This window comes from Corvus hawaiiensis, chromosome 4 (genome assembly GCF_020740725.1).
Source record: "Corvus hawaiiensis isolate bCorHaw1 chromosome 4, bCorHaw1.pri.cur, whole genome shotgun sequence".
NCBI classification, from domain to species: Eukaryota; Metazoa; Chordata; class Aves; order Passeriformes; family Corvidae; genus Corvus; species Corvus hawaiiensis.
Genome location: NC_063216.1, coordinates 40,230 through 55,576, shown reverse-complemented (window position 1 = coordinate 55,576; position 15,347 = coordinate 40,230). Strand labels below are relative to the sequence as shown.

Genomic DNA, 15,347 nt, shown 5'->3' with positions numbered 1-15,347 from the left:
ACGCTGTGGCCGCACTCCGAGGCCGACGTCACAGGGTATCCCTGGGTTAAGGGGAGACAAGGCGATGTGGCATTGCTGAAACTCGAGTGGACCCTCGCTCCTCCCTCCCTCCCCAACTCGCCACAACTCCTCAGCCATTGCCAAAGGCTGCCCAGATGGCACCTTCAAACAGAAAAGGTACAGGCTTCATCACAGAGCCCTGTAATACTTCTGGAAGGCTCACAGGGGCAGCTCAAGGGTGATAAACTGGCTCCATCAGCTGGTCCATGAGGGGGTTCAGCCCCTGCAGGCATAATACAAGTGGGCCACCTAAAACACACAAATGGATGCTCAGACAATGCATGCTTTGAGCTGCCCCAGAATTTGGCACCCGAGCAATAACTGGTTGTGTCCACTGGTCACTGCTTACCTCACTCACTCAACCTTGACTGCTGATATCCAGGTTTACTTCCTAAAAATAAAGACAAAGAACAGCCCTGCAACATAACCAAAATGAAACACCACCCCTGAAAAGCTGAATGATGACCAACCTTCCCAGGGGAGAAGAGGAAAAACAAAATGGAAAGGCACATGCCGATGTAGTGTCCAAAAGCGTTGCATTGCCAAGGTAGGTTCCACCTGAAACTGCTCAACTGTGACCTCTTTCTGCAAGGGTGTCTGTCATGTTGGAGTAGCAATTTCAATGCTGCAGACCACCTGTAAAACACAAAAAAAAAAAAAAAAAAAAAAATCAAAGGCTACTTATAGTTTCATCACTAATACAACAACTCCAGTAGCATCCAGTTCTGTGCTGGAATCAATACTCATGCAGCTCATGGTCCCCCCCGGTGCCAATACCCTGCTGTGCCAAGTGCCTCACATCTTCAAAATGAAAATCCCAACAGTGAGGTAAACGTAGAGCCCAAAGTCAGGCCGTAGCTTGGACTTCAGGCACCCACCCACCTCGCTGCTGTGCTCCTCTGGTCTCCTCCGTTCATATCAGGTTTACATGCTCTCCCTCTGCAAAAGAAGTATTTGCCAAAGTTACCCAGACAGACAAGGAAAGCTTAGCCTTTCCCAAGTTCTCATTCCTCAAAGCAAACTGCCTAGGATCCCACAACAGTGGGCCTTAGGACAAACTACTATGAAACTGCAAGACACCACTGCACCACTCCCACGTCTCCACTGAACACCACACAGACTGGCCACAGTCACTCCATCCGAGGCGTGGCTCAGGTGGCTGAGCAAAGCAAAAGGCTCCCTGTAAAGTCTCCTTTCTTCTCCACCTACCCCCCCCCCCCCAGGACTACTCTACAGGGCAGAGCAATTCCAGGCTAGACACAAACTCAAACAACACATTATACTACAAGCAGTGTGACATGAAGATGATAAAAAAAGCTCTCGGCAAGAAGAACAATGGCAAGGACAGAGACAACGCCAAAAGAGACAACTGAAGGTATGGCAATGGTGGATGAAAGAGGCTCTAAGGAGCAGAAGAAAAGGCTGGAACAGTGACCTGTTCTAAGAACTGTCACTCACAACCATCAAGATGGCTGTGAGAGACAAGGCCACATTTAGAATGCTCCCATACCCTGACAATCTTACAAGCCCCAGGACATTACAGCTCACAACTGCAAAGGATGGATGGCAGTACAGCCGGGAACAAGGCCTCAAAAGAGATCCGACTCAATGCTTTCAAGATGTGATTCCAAGATGTGGCCAAGCCCACTGGTAAAAGAACAAGTGATATTGGCATCCTACCAAGAAGTACAAAAGTTCAAGAAGCTAGAGATGATGGCCAATGCTTATGATAAGCCCCTTAAGGGTAAAAGGCAGAGAGATCTGATCCAAGGGAAGCCAAAGACACAGAACACACACCAGACAAGACAACACACACTGGAACTGCTCTGCGCTGCACACCCTACAGTTGCAGTCAAAAGTAGGGCTGCTCCCTTTAGCTTACCTAAGAAGTCCCTTGGAGAGCATCCCTTTCCCCTACGCTAGTTTTTAAATCTCTCCCAGGAATTTCCAACCCACTACCTTGCTATCATCCCATCTCCGGGCCCTGGCCCCCAACTTAGCTTTCAGATGACCAGTGATGTGAATCCACACTGGATGCAAAAGGAGTCCACCTCAGCCATCTCCAAAGGCACTGGGATCACCAGGTTGGCCTCTTAGTCAGCTATGACAAAGAAAACCAAAATCAATGCACCAGTGTAGTGCCATACAAGCCAAATCCCAACAAGTCAGCTACTAACTGGGACCCTGCTCCCGCTCCCACTCATACTCACAGTCCTTAACTTACCTATCAGAAGCCTCCATCTCCAATGTCATGTCTGACCCAGGGTAGCTCCCTCTTGCAGCACAATGAAACTGCTGAACAAATGCAAAGTGTCATATTTGACACAATCTGGAATTCCAGCAAGTTGCAATACTTCTAAGAAAAACAAGGGGGGAAAAAAAAAATTACAGAAAGCACCAAGCACCTTATCAACCCTGAACACTCAATCCAAAAATCACTAACCATGCACTCAATGCTATCTCCTTCACAGTATCTTCAAAGCCTCTATTGCTTTAGATGCCAAAAGTACCTGCTGAAAGAAAGCTGAAAAAACCTGAACATTCCCCCCCCATAGAAATAAGAAGACACCCTTACCCCAACTAACCCCACAGAACGAATGGGCCTCTTTTACCCAGGGCTGGGGTTAATATACCCCTGGCCAGGCCCGCCTCTCCTTCCCACAATGCCCGGCAAAAGGGAGGAGGCAATTTTACCATAAGGGATAAAAGCACTGGGAGGAGCTGCAGCTGTTTGGCTGCTCTGACTTAAATTCCAGGTGAGTAAAGGGCTCTGTAGATGCCTTCTGTTTTACTACAGCTACATCCACTGAAAGGGTAAAAAAGCTTCTTGTTTTGGCAGTGTAGATAGATGAGTTGCATGATTCCTTGTTAAGTTCTGTAAGTGGTCATTGGTGACTGTTGAGTCATAGGACTATGGAGGGTGGAGAAGAATAGTAATAATACACGTGGTGTAATTCCTGTTAGGGTCTCTAATTAGGGCTGTATTCATTATAAATAAAACTGAAAAAATAATGGGCTCTCTGGCAGCAGGAGGGTTTTGTGAGTGCTGGGCTCGCTCCCTTGTGAGAGATTGGGTACCAGTACCCAGCTAGAAGTGCCCTGAAGTATAGATTTAAATTCTTAAAATGCTGAAGAAGGGGGAGCTTCCTTCAATGGAACCCCTTAAAATGAGAGACTAGGGAGTGTTTGTCTCTACTTAAATAGATGCCATAGCAATAAATGGGTTCTCTCCTCTGAATCCCCTAAAATAGTGGAAAAAGAGGGGTTTGCCTTACTTCAGGTCTCTCCAGTGATGGAAAAAGGGGGATTTCTCCCTCAATTCAAACCCTTATAAAGGAGGGACAACCGGGTTTTCCCCTCAATTTAAACCTTGGGATGATGAAAATGGGGGAGTTATGCTCAATTCAGACCAATAAAATAGCATTGTCAAGGTTTTCCCCTTCTATTTAAACTGGAGAATAATGGAAAATGGGGATTCCCTGTCAAGTGATACCCCTAAGAGCATGGAAAAGGCAGGGTTTCCTTCAAGTGATACCCTTAAAATTGCAGAGGAAGGGGATTCCCCCTCAATTTAAACACAGACAATTATGGAAAAGGAAGTTTTTTCCCTCTGTTTAAAACCCTTTTCTCCTCATAACCCCCCTTTTTTTCTGGGGGCACTGGGGAAGGGCTGCCAAGATGAAAGGGGAAAGTGGAATGTTTCCCTGGGACCCCACGTGCTGCCCTGCCTGCTCAGGTGCTGCCCCTTGGCACGAGAGGTTTTCCCTGGGCATTTTGTGGGAGCAGTGCTCTGTGCCCAGGTGCCTCCGGCTGCTCCCCAGCTCCTGCCGCGTGCTCCGACCATTGTCCCTGGAGGGACACTCGGGATGCCCCCATTGCCCCTCTGGACCAGCAGCTCCCTGCACAGCTGTGCCCGGGGAACCCTCTGGGAGCGGCCTCTGGCAGGAGCCGCCCCTTCCTCATCCTGGCCGCTCACAGCTGGGGCTGCTGCGCCTTGGAGCGGGGGCTGAGGAGGAGAAAGGTCCTGCTGGTCCTTCCCTGCCCTGCACAGCCCTTTGTGTGCCCCTGAAACACCGGGGTGCCGGGCTTTCCTTGCTGTGGGGGACTGGGCGGTTCTTTGATCCCAGACTCTGCTCTTCCCCGGGCACTGCACATGGACAGGGGGCAGAGATGGGCCCTCAGAGGAGCGGGGGCTGCTCCTCGCTCTCGGGGCGCCGCGGGCGCTGCGCAGCCTTGCCCTCCTACTTCCCAATTCCTCATTTTGTGCCTCCTTTTCCCTTGGGGATGCGCCCGGGCCGCATTCCAGCGGCCGCCACGGCAACAGCACCTGCGGGCGGTGGGGTGGGCGGGGTTTTATCCACTATAAACACACATTGTCATTAAAATCTGTTTCTTATCTAATACACAAAAATCACTTTCCTAGAAGGAGTTTCCATGCATTCACCTCCTCCTGGAAGTCTTTTGATGGTCCTGCAGATTCATTAAGAGGGGTCTCTGCTGGTCATATTCACTGAATGCTTCAGTATGAAAGGTGACCTTGCCTTGAGCTATTTTTCTGGGCGTGCACTGTTGCTTCTTGTGACAGAACTGCCCCGGCTTTTCCCTCTGCTCTGTCCCTGCCCCCGGGCTGAGCTGGGCGGCGCTGCTGCCGCCCGGTGCCGGCTGAGCCGAGAGGGCGGCGGCCTCGGTGGCTGCCGAGCGTGGCAAGGGCAAGGAGCGGGAGCGAGCGGGGCTGGGTCTGTCAGCGGAGGGGAGGGGCGAAGGGCGGCTCGGAGCGCCGAGGGACAGGGCCGTGCGTGAGCGGGGCCACAGCTATGGAGAGGAGTGGGCGCCGTGCGGGGCAGCGACCGCGAGGAATGACAGCGCGGGGGGCGGCCCGGCGGGGCCGGTTTTGCCGGGCAGCAGAGGCGCGGTCGCAGCGCGACCCGGGCGGGGGGCACCGGGCGGGCACGGTCGGAATGGAGCCGCCCGCGTGTCGCTCTCAAGGGGGCGGCTCGGAAAGGAAGGCGCAGTTCCGCGCTCTCGGGACGGCGTTAAGTGACCTTGCAGAGGGTGGTTTACACTTCCGCCACACTCAAGATGGCGGACGCACTAGGCCCCTTTGAGAGGTGTCCCTGCCGATGCCTGCCGCCGGTCGCGGAGCAGTCGCCCGCCTCCGGCGCCGCTGACCCCACCAGCCGTGTCCTCGCGCCGGGAAGCACCGCGGAAAATCGCGCGGAAAGCGCGGGGCCGGCGTCGGAGTTCGGGCCGGATTCAGGCAGCCGAATAGACGCCCTTGTGAGGAGCGGCGGGGGCCCTTAAGGGTACCACACTAAAGATGGCGGCTCGACCGGAAGTGGCTTCTGCCAGCACCCAAGATGGCGGTGAAGGGCGGAAGTTTCGTCATCGCCACACTAAAGATGGCGGTCGTGTCCACTGTTTTCTGACCTTCTCAATATGGCGGCAGGGAAGCCCCCCCCCCCCCCCCCCCCCCCCCCCTCCCAGCTGCGTCTATTCGGCTGCCTGAACGCGACGCCGACGCCAGCCCAGCGCTTGCACGCAATTTTCTGAGGCGTTTCCCGCTATGCGGACACCGACTGTGGGGTCAGCGGCGCCTGGGGCAGGCGGGAGCATTCAGGCAGCCAAATAGACGGAGCGGGGTCCTTCCGGCTGCCATCTTGAGAAGGTCGAATAGCCACTGACGCAATCGCCACATTGGTGCGGTCCCGGTGACTTCCGCCCTTCTTCACCAGGAGCGGCAATGGCGGGGAGCCCGGGGAGCAGCGCGGCCGGGCCGGGGGCACCAGCGCGGGTGCTCCGGGCTCGGAGGTGAGCGGGGAACGGGGACAGCCCCGAGCGGACGGTGGGGGCCGCGGGGGATCGGTATTCCGGCCCAGGGATGGCTGCCCCGGCCCAGGGATGGGTCCCTGGACTATCTAATAATATTATATAACGATCGTACAAGGAGATCTATAAAAAAAAATCCTCCATGGTCATCCTTCTCCCAGCCCCTCTGTGTTTTCAGGATCTTGGGGGAAGAGTTTGGGTCTGGACAAGGCTCTCGGGCACAGGGTGGGATTCTTGGGGTGCAGGGCCAGGATTTGGACTCGATGCTCCCTGCGGGTCCCTTGCAGCCCAGGAAATGCTGCGATCCTGTGCCTCTGAGGGTGAAATAAAGGGCACCGGTGGGGTTTGTGCCCGCTGTGTTCACGGCCCCGCCGGCTCAGGGCGGGTTCAAGGCGCAGCTGCCCCGAGCCAGCGGGACCGGCCGGGGCTGCTCGCTCCCGGTGCTGCCGCCTTGTGGGGAGAGCCCGGCACTGCAGCCCGCACAGGCGCTGGACCACGGGATCGGCGTGGAACAGCAGCGCAGGGAGTGCTGAGGCAGCGCAGGGAATGCTGCGGTCCCAGGGAAGGCTGAGGCGTCTCCTGCCCGAGGCACTCGGCAGCAAATCCCTGATGTTGAGCAGCAAAAGGAAAGTTCTGGGTTAATGAGAGGAGGTTTCTGGAATGGAGTTGGGACAGGTGCTGATCCACGCATGGAATCACGGGCTGGTTTGGCTTGGAAGGGACCACCAAGATCATTTACACTCTGTTTGTTGTCTGGTTCCACAGCAAAGAACATCCAGAACTGCCACCTCACCCTCACGGACAGCAGGAATGTCTTCCACAGCTCTTGTTTTGGAATGGGAATGGCTGTTGGGAGCTCTGGCAGGACCAGGTAAGAAGAGAAATGGGATCATTCTGGCTGCTGCTGGAGGTGGTTTTCTGCTTTCAGGCTGTTCTTCTCATTGATCCTTTCACAGCAGTGTTCTAGGGCACATTTGAGGGTAATTCCAGGAATTTCAAACCAGATAAAAACTGGTGGGGCAAAAATGTGCACCTGATCCATTTCTGGTAATTCCAAGCTTCTCCCACAACACCGTTCCAGGGGAAAGCTGATGAAAGGGTAAAGATGCAGAGGAACAAGTGCTGTAAACCCCCCATGCGCTCTTGACAGAGCAAACCTTGCAGTACTCCCAGCAGATCTCTTGGAGAAAGTGTGGGATCGCAAGGTTTTCCGGGAAAGCAAAACAGGGGCGGAGATGAGGGACTAGGCTTCCAGTTCTTCGTTTAGCTGAAAGCCTGGGGGAATTGAGAGGGGCCACAAGAACTGTTTGTGTAGGAAAATGGGAGTTTGGGGGCTGAATCTGAGTTTCCCTCTGGGGCGTTTTTGAGGGAAAAGCTGAGGTGCTGTTTAAGGGAGAGAGTGCACATTTTTGGGATGGAAAAGGTTTGATCAATACTGTAGAGGAAGTAAAATGTTGGGGGTAAAAGTGGATGCAATCTGGAGGGGACAGAAGGAATATTTTGGAGGCAAAATGGGGAACTGAGTAGTGGACAGATGGGGAACATTTTGGAGGCAACACTTGACAAACTCCCTGGGGTGGAGAACGAAGACATTGAGGGAAAAATGAGGTGATGAGCAGTGGGCACGTAGGGAAGGTGGTGGGGGTAAATGTTGAGAAAAGCCCCGTGGTATTCAAGAAATCCTTGGAAGCAGGACTGAGGAATTCAGTGGTGGAAAGATAGAGGAATTTTGCAGGGGTAAAACTTCCAAAGATCTAAGAGTTGAGAGTGAGTGTTTTTAGGTAAAAAGGATGTCTTGTTGAAGTTGGGCGTCTGGATTGTGGCATTTGTGGATCACAGGGTGTTTTTGCAGAAAGTAGGAGAAAAAGAAGACTCCCAAAGCCTCGGTAGCTGTGTTAAGAAATCCCTCGCAGGGAAGAAAGGTACCTAAACCTCCTAGAAGTAGGGACTAATTAGCATGGGAAGGGGAAAACCCACCCCCAGTGGGAGAGAGCACGCCGGGTAAGGGAAGAGAAGGATGCCCTTAAGAAGGAGCAGGGAAGGTGAATTTCTCGGTTTGCTGAAATGTATCAAAAAGTTTGGAATCTGGGTCTGTGTGGAGGCCGGGATTTTCTCGGCCATATGCAGAGCCCAGCATTAGGAATAAAGTTTTGATATCCTTCCAGCACCCAAACGCAACAGAGGGAATCCTGGAGGAGGTGGAAAACGCTGTCGCTCCGTCGGTGGAATTCCTGGGAAATGGAAAGCAGCAGAAGCAGCAAGAACAGAGTTGGAAGCAGGCTCCAGCCAGGTAAGGCAGACACCAAATCCTTTGGAATTAGAAGTGGGCAGGGGTGGGAAGAATTAATTCTTACATTCGTAGCCCATGGATTCCTGAGCAGGATCCTGGCAGGGAAGACTGCAGGGATCAGACTGGGGACTGATCCCAGCTGGGGGCATGAGCCTTGGAATTGGCTGGAGGGAAGAAAGAGGGATCCTTTGAGCACAAGGATCAGCTGTCAAATGCGGAGATGGCATCAGACAATTCCTGGGGAGGGTTTAGTTCCTGGGCCAAATCGATCTCCTGCCTTGTGAAGGAGCTCAGAGACCTGGGAAGAGCCCAAGCAACGCAGGGAATGCAGTGGCAGATAAAACTGCCGGGGAACGGTGGGGAAAAGCATCGAAGAGGGGGCCTCGTTTTGTACAGGAACGGTACAAAAAAATGTCCAAAAGAGCAGGAATCCAATGGGATTTTACATATTCCTCGGAGACCAGAATCCAGTGGGAAGGCTGAGAGAAGGAAACAAAGCCTAAAAAGGCAAATGAGCCAAATCCTGCCCAAAGCCTCCAATGGCCACATTCCCTGGCATTGCTGAGGACTTCAGCCGAGCTCCAGGCAAAAGGTGAGCCCCTATGGAATCCTTTCTGGGAGACCATATCCAGCTGGGACCCTTCCTGGAGAAGGCCATGGGATATGGGTTATCCCAGGTCCAGAGAATATGTCATTTCCTTGGAAAAACACTTGGATCACTGCATCACTTTCTTGTTTCAGGCTCACCAGTCAGCCGGGCTATCCAAGTCCATCCTCCCCAGCGGGGAGAGCGGGAGCACGTCCGGCCACGGAGAATTTCTGGGAGAGCCCGGGAGAAGAAAGAAGGCTCCAGCTTCACAGATCTGTGTCATAACCCATCCTGTCGGCCGCTCCTGTTTGATCCCGGTGCATTTGTCCTCTTGGATTCAACCTGAGCAGCGCTAATTGCTGGGAATGAAGCAGCCTTTGGTACTTCTTTGCCACAAAACCTCTCCATCCTGCCCTTCAATCCTTTTGCAAACACGGGGAAAACCCAAAACTCCGTTTTTTCCCCTCTCCCCTTCACTTTGCCTCCTCTTTTCTTGCAGGCTTTGGGCTATCCAGGCTTGCATGTGGATTACGCAGAGCACCCTGTAGGCTCAGCTCCAGGTGGGATTGCAGCGGTGTTGGAAGCACCAGGGATTCTCCCAAGGTTTGGTGTGAGGAGCTGCATCTTGGGAGGGGCTGGGATTTTGTGCACTTCTGGGGGTTTTTTTTCCTGTTTGCCTTTTGGGCTGCCTCAGAGAAAAGGCTGAAAACCGAAGGAGCTGAGGGGGGGTTCCCAAATTCCTTTCCAGCCCTTCAGAGGAGGCACAAAGCCACGTGCAGCTGAGGAGAGGGATGTGAGGAGAACGGCAATAATGGAGCCTTGGGACTCTGCACTTCATTCTTTTCACGTGTTTGGAGGTGCAGGAAATGCCAAACCCCACAGGAATTCTGTGTCTGTAACATCGGGTGCAACCTCTTGAAACCCAAATGCTCAGAGTGGGGTTTTCCCAAGGGTAAATCCCAATGTGACATGGCAAGGCTTCAGTGAGGATTTCCAGGCTTGACTGCACAGCTTTTGGGAAAGCTCAGTAACCAAACAAGAGCAGATTTCTGTCGGATTTGGATCAAACGTAGCGTTTAAATCTGGGACAGCTCAGCTCCCTGGGTGGGAAAGTGCTTGGAGTAGCCGAGAGCTGAGCCGTTGTTGAGAATTCCAAGCGTTGTGTCCTTACGCTCCTTAATACAGCGTTTAAATAATTGATCCTGAAAGGAGCCAGTATCAGAGGGATTTGTTAGAGGGGCAGGGATGTTTTTTCACGTGGCAGTGTGTCGGGATAGTCAAGACTCCTTATGTCAGAATTAATTGGTCTTCCTTCTTTTCCCTTTTGTTCTTTCTAGCTTGTGGCTGAGTGGGGAGAATATTTGGGATAAAGAAACGAAATGCCCGAGGGAAGCTTCGTGTTCCCGTGGGGATGCTTTAGGCACGTGCAGCTTCTGAGCTGCACCGAAAGTTGAGGCTCCCCCAGAAGCCTTCCGAAGCTGGAAGGGCCGGGGAAGAGAATTCCAGGAGAGGTGTGGGAAGCGCTTTCTGCCAGGTCTGGACAGCACCGAGGTGGGAATGACTTCAAAGTGTTCCTTGTCCCTGTCCTGTTCCCAGCCCAGGACAAAGTTGGTGTTCCCTGAGCGGCTGCGGTTCCCTGGATGTGGCAGGAGGAGGTCTCTGCCGGGGAGTGGGAGAAATGTCCCTGCCCGGTGCCGTGTCCTTGGCGGGCAGAGAGCGCCGATCGTGGCAAGGGGGGTGTGGTTCCACATGTGAGTGTGGAATCAATCCTGGCTCCTTTTTAAGGGGGTGTTTTAATGAGTCATCAGCAGGGACCACTTTTAGCCAGCTTTAGTTAAGTTCCTTTTGCACAGGTTTCATGTGGCTTTGACGGTGAAATCACCAAACCCTGAAGTTTGCCAAATTACCCCTGAAAAGCTTTAATGAACCAATCCTGAGGGAACTGGGGATTGCATATCTGGGATCTTATGGCCCTTTGAGGCCATGTTGGGTTTACCCCCTGATTTTGGTGCCGAGGGAAACTCCAAGTTAAGAATAATCCAAATATGAAGCACTTCTCACAAAACTCAGCTTTGCAAAGCTTTATTTGGGCTAAAAAAGAAAAGATGGGAATGCCCTTGGCAGAAAAGCAGCTGTGAGGCACAGCAGGCTTCAAATGCCTGTCAGCAGGCGCTCCAGGAGAAACGGCTGCTGGCTCCGGGCATCCTGGGCTTTCCAGGCAGGTTTTGTAGCGGATTGCAAGGCAGTTCTCCTGCCTCTGGGGGGTGGCACCTGCATCCCACTGGAAAGGGAAAATGTGGAGAGAGCGGCAGGCGGGAAGACGGTTGCTGATGTGTGTCCTTGGATTGCAGTTCCTCCCGGTGGGTCTGTGCTGCTGGAAGTTTGAAGGAGATCAGCCTTGGAGTACGTGTGGGTTCACCTGTGGGGCTTGGGAGAGACGCTGGACATGAAATTCCAGGGATGTTCCCCTTGCTGGAGTGAGAAGCAGTGGAAGCACTTTGCTGTGTGCTTCTTCATCGCCTTCACCTCGGTCCCCTGGGGCTCCAGGTAATCCCCTCTCACCTTTGCTTTTCCAAGGGTCTCTAAATGAGGGCTTGAGCTTTGGTGCAGCTCCCTTTACAGGGAAGATCTGTTCCAGGAAAGGTCTCCTGGTCTGGACCGATGGTGTTGCAGGAAGAGCAGGAAACCCCAGAGCTGCTGTGGCTCCCTCATCTGATTTGCCTGCAGGCAGCAAGGATCATTCCCAAGTGTCATCCCCTGGCTCCGTGACTCGGGGAGGTTGTGTTCCCCCAAAGGCCAGGGGCCGCTTTGTGTTGCAGCTCACGGAAGTCCAGCTCGGTGGTGCTGGGTTTGGTTTTTGCGTGCAATGAAGGCACTAAAAAATTCCCCTCCTTCACTGGCACAGCCCTGGAGTGGGAGCAGATTCCCCTTATCCCGGAGTTATCCCGCTCCTGCCCTGGATCCCTGCGGTGCCGTGTGTTCTCCAAGCTCACAGCACTGCTGGCTCTAAACAAGAAAAACAGTCCCTGTTCCATCTCTTCTCCGTCCTTGATGTTCCCAGGCCCTGCATCTCCCTGGCTATTCCCTGTGTGAGTCTTCATCTCCATCCCACCTTATCCCGATCAAGTAAGGGTCTGAGACGTGTTTAGCAGCAAATGCATTCTTGTGAAGAAAGCCAAGAGCAAAGAGCGTCCAGATGCAGAGAAGTCTTTAGAAAAGCACTCCGGACGTGCAAATGAGGGATGTGTCTTCCTGCATGTCCTGTTGTTTTTCTCTGTCAGGTTTTGGAAGGGTTTTCTCTCAGTGATTTCCTGCGATCCGGGTGCGTCCCTTCCTTTGTCCAAATCCAGTGCCAGAGGATCGAATAACTGACGAGTGGGGTCTGGGATGAAAACGGTTCTCCTAAAATGAGGGAAACAATGCTAGAAGAGAAATGAGCATCCTTTTAATGCCTGGAATAAAAATGCTGGAAAAGGGCACTTTTTATTTGATATGGTGTCATTCTCCTTTTTTTTCCCATGGCTAAAACTGCACGGTGAGCAATCAGAGCAGAAATATGAAATGCAGGAGTCTTGGATTCCACAGTGGGATTAACTTCCCTTTTCTGCTCTCTTTCAGGACAGGAAAAACCACCGAACTCGCCCCATCTTTGGGACCAAGAGCTTTGGTGTTGGAGTAGGCAAAGCCAGCTAGGGCCCCCCTTGTCCTGCCCATGGTGTGGGTCAGGGACAGGCTCCTCTTCTCCTCTGGGCTGGGATGAACTGGCTAGGGAATGCTCTTTCTGACAGGCCGGTCCTAGCCCCGGCTACTGGAAATGGGCAGAGGTGAAGAGGCAAGTGCCAGAGTTCCTTGGGGATGATGGAATTGTGGTGTTTGGCTGTGCCCAGAGGGGCAGGTTGGGCATTTCTGTGTGTGTGAGGAGCGGTTTGGGTGCTGGGGAGCCCGGGGAGCCGAGCTCTCAGTGCATTCCCAGCTCTCCCGGGGGTGGCAGCTGGTGCAGGGCTGGGTGACAGCCTCTGGTCGGGCTCGGGGCAGGCCCTGGCCCCGGCACAGACACGCTGGGGTGGTTTGGGGCCGCTTGGGGAGCCGTGGGAGGCAAATGAGGGATGGTGCTGGGCGGAGCGATCGGCCTGCGCTCGTGTCAGCGCAGCCGTGCAGGGCACTGGGATCTGGGCAAAACACCGGCTCTCCTGGCGTTCAGGGATGCAAGGTCTGAGGGACTGGATTTACTTGGGCCTTTCCAGGACAGCAGGAACAAGAGGAGGTGTGGTGCCAGAGGTGCGTCCCATCCGGTTGCATTTCCCTCTTTCCCGTTTCCATTTCCTCCTCAGTGCAGGTGTCCCCTGCAGCCCATGAGCACGGGGCCGGTGACAACTCCCTGTCTGTAGAGGGATTCCTTATGGAACAAGGGCAGATGACACTTGTGTGAGGCTTACGACTGTTAGAATTAGACCAGGATGGGTTAAGAAAAAGAAAACTAGAATGGTGTGTTAATCTTACTGGTCAATTAACAAATAGAATCCACACTTCTGTAAGAAAAAATACAGTGTATGGAGCATATAGAAGAAGCTGGTTTTGCCTGCTGCTGCTGCTTGGCTTTATCATGTGACCCCATTCGAACTCTGCCTTCAAGACAGCTGTGAGACCGTGAAATAAAGAACTCAGCAGAGCAGCAGCCTCCTCTGCTCTTTCACCCTGGTCCGAGAAGGAAGGGTACCCTGTCAAAGGCTCAACACTTGCCTTTGTGACTTTGTTTCTAAATTTCTACCTTTCTAATTTTGTTTGTTTCTAATTTTTTTTTTGTTTCTAACTTTGTTTGTTTTTAACTTTCGACCTTTGGAAATTTGGTTGTTTCTTGTATTTTACCTCTTTGTTTGTTTCTAAATTTCTGCTGTTGTAACTTTGTTTCTAACTTTCTACCTTTTACATTTCATTTGTTTTTAACTTTTTACCATTCCTCCCAGCGAGGGATGTGTGCAGAATACTAAAACCTGTTAAGTTCTTCACTTTTACATCTATAGGCAAGTGCTACTGATTTAGATGTAAATTCATTTTGAAATGAGCCAGCCCTCTCTCTCTACTCTGTCGCATACAGGAATATAAGAAGCTGGGAATAGAGATCAGCAAGTTTTGAGAATAACGAGCCGGCGTTTTTCTGTAGGAAGGAAAGAAGCAAGTGCCTGGTCCCAGGAGCCGAGACGCTCGGGCTGCAGGAGCTGCAGAGCGCCCAGAGCCGGCTTTTCCCTCTGCTCTGTCCCTGCCCCCGGGCTGAGCTGGGCGGCGCTGCTGCCGCCCGGTGCCGGCTGAGCCGAGAGGGCGGCGGCCTCGGTGGCTGCCGAGCGTGGCAAGGGCAAGGAGCGGGAGCGAGCGGGGCTGGGTCTGTCAGCGGAGGGGAGGGGCGAAGGGCGGCTCGGAGCGCCGAGGGACAGGGCCGTGCGTGAGCGGGGCCACAGCTATGGAGAGGAGTGGGCGCCGTGCGGGGCGGCGACCGCGAGGAATGACAGCGCGGGGGGCGGGGCCGGTTTTGCCGGGCAGCAGAGGCGCGGTCGCAGCGCGACCCGGGCGGGGGGCACCGGGCGGGCACGGTCGGAATGGAGCCGCCCGCGTGTCGCTCTCAAGGAGGCGGCTCGGAAAGGAAGGCGCAGTTGGGCGCTCTCGGGACGGCGTTAAGTGACGTTTTTATTAGAACCTGCCAGGACCTTGCAGAGGGTGGTTTACACTTCCGCCACACTCAAGATGGCGGACGCACTAGGCCCCTTTGAGAGGTGTCCCTGCCGATGCCTGCCGCCGGTCGCGGAGCAGTCGCCCGCCTCCGGCGCCGCTGACCCCACCAGCCGTGTCCTCGCACCGGGAAGCACCGCGGAAAATCGCGCGGAAAGCGCGGGGCCGGCGTCGGAGTCCGGGCCGGATTCAGGCAGCCGAATAGACGCCCTTGTGAGGGGCGGTGGGGCCCCTTAAGTGTACCACACTAAAGATGGCGGCTATACCGGAAGTGGCTTCTGCCAGCACCAAAGATGGCGGTGAAGGGCGGAAGTTTCGTCACCGCCACACTAAAGATGGCGGCCGTGTACGCTGTTTTCTGACCTTCTCAATATGGCGGCAGGGAAGGCCCCCCCCCCAAAGGTGCGTCTATTCGGCTGCCTGAACGAAACGCCGACGCCGACGCCAGCCCAGCGCTTGCACGCAGATTTCTGAGGCGTTTCCCGCTATGCGGACACCGACTGTGGGGTCAGCGGCGCCTGGGGCAGGCGGGAGCATTCAGGCAGTCGAATAGACGGAGCGGGGTCCTTCCGGCCGCCATCTTGAGAAGGTCGAATAGCCACATTGGTGCGGTCCCGGTGACTTCCGCCCTTCTTCGCCAGGAGCGGCAATGGCGGGGAGCCCGGGGAGCAGCGCGGCCGGGCCGGGGGCACCGGGCCGGGTGCTCCGGGCTCGGAGGTGAGCGGGGAACGGGGACAGCCCCGAGCGGACGGTGGGGGCCGCGGGGGATCGGTATTCCGGCCCAGGGATGGGTGTCCCGGCCCAGGGATGGGTGTCCAGGCACAGGGATGGGTTCCTGGACTATCTAATAATATTATATAA

At 54.1% G+C, this 15,347-nt stretch overlaps 1 long non-coding RNA gene across 8 annotated transcripts; it reads right to left on the bottom strand.

The window, feature by feature from the left end:
- On the bottom strand, positions 1 to 4,725 carry LOC125325522. Of its 8 annotated transcripts, none has more exons than XR_007203360.1 (8): positions 4,505 to 4,724; positions 2,285 to 2,416; positions 2,020 to 2,161; positions 943 to 999; positions 531 to 696; positions 410 to 451; positions 224 to 309; positions 1 to 41 (listed from the first exon to the last, which is right to left on the bottom strand). It is a non-coding gene; the product is annotated as an uncharacterized LOC125325522 (long non-coding RNA). The 8 variants fall into 8 exon arrangements; XR_007203358.1 differs by having other exon boundaries at positions 27 to 41; positions 163 to 309; positions 4,505 to 4,723; XR_007203362.1 differs by lacking the exon at positions 1 to 41 and having other exon boundaries at positions 123 to 309; positions 2,112 to 2,161; positions 4,505 to 4,725.
- Between the last annotated feature and the right edge of the window lie 10,622 nt (positions 4,726 to 15,347).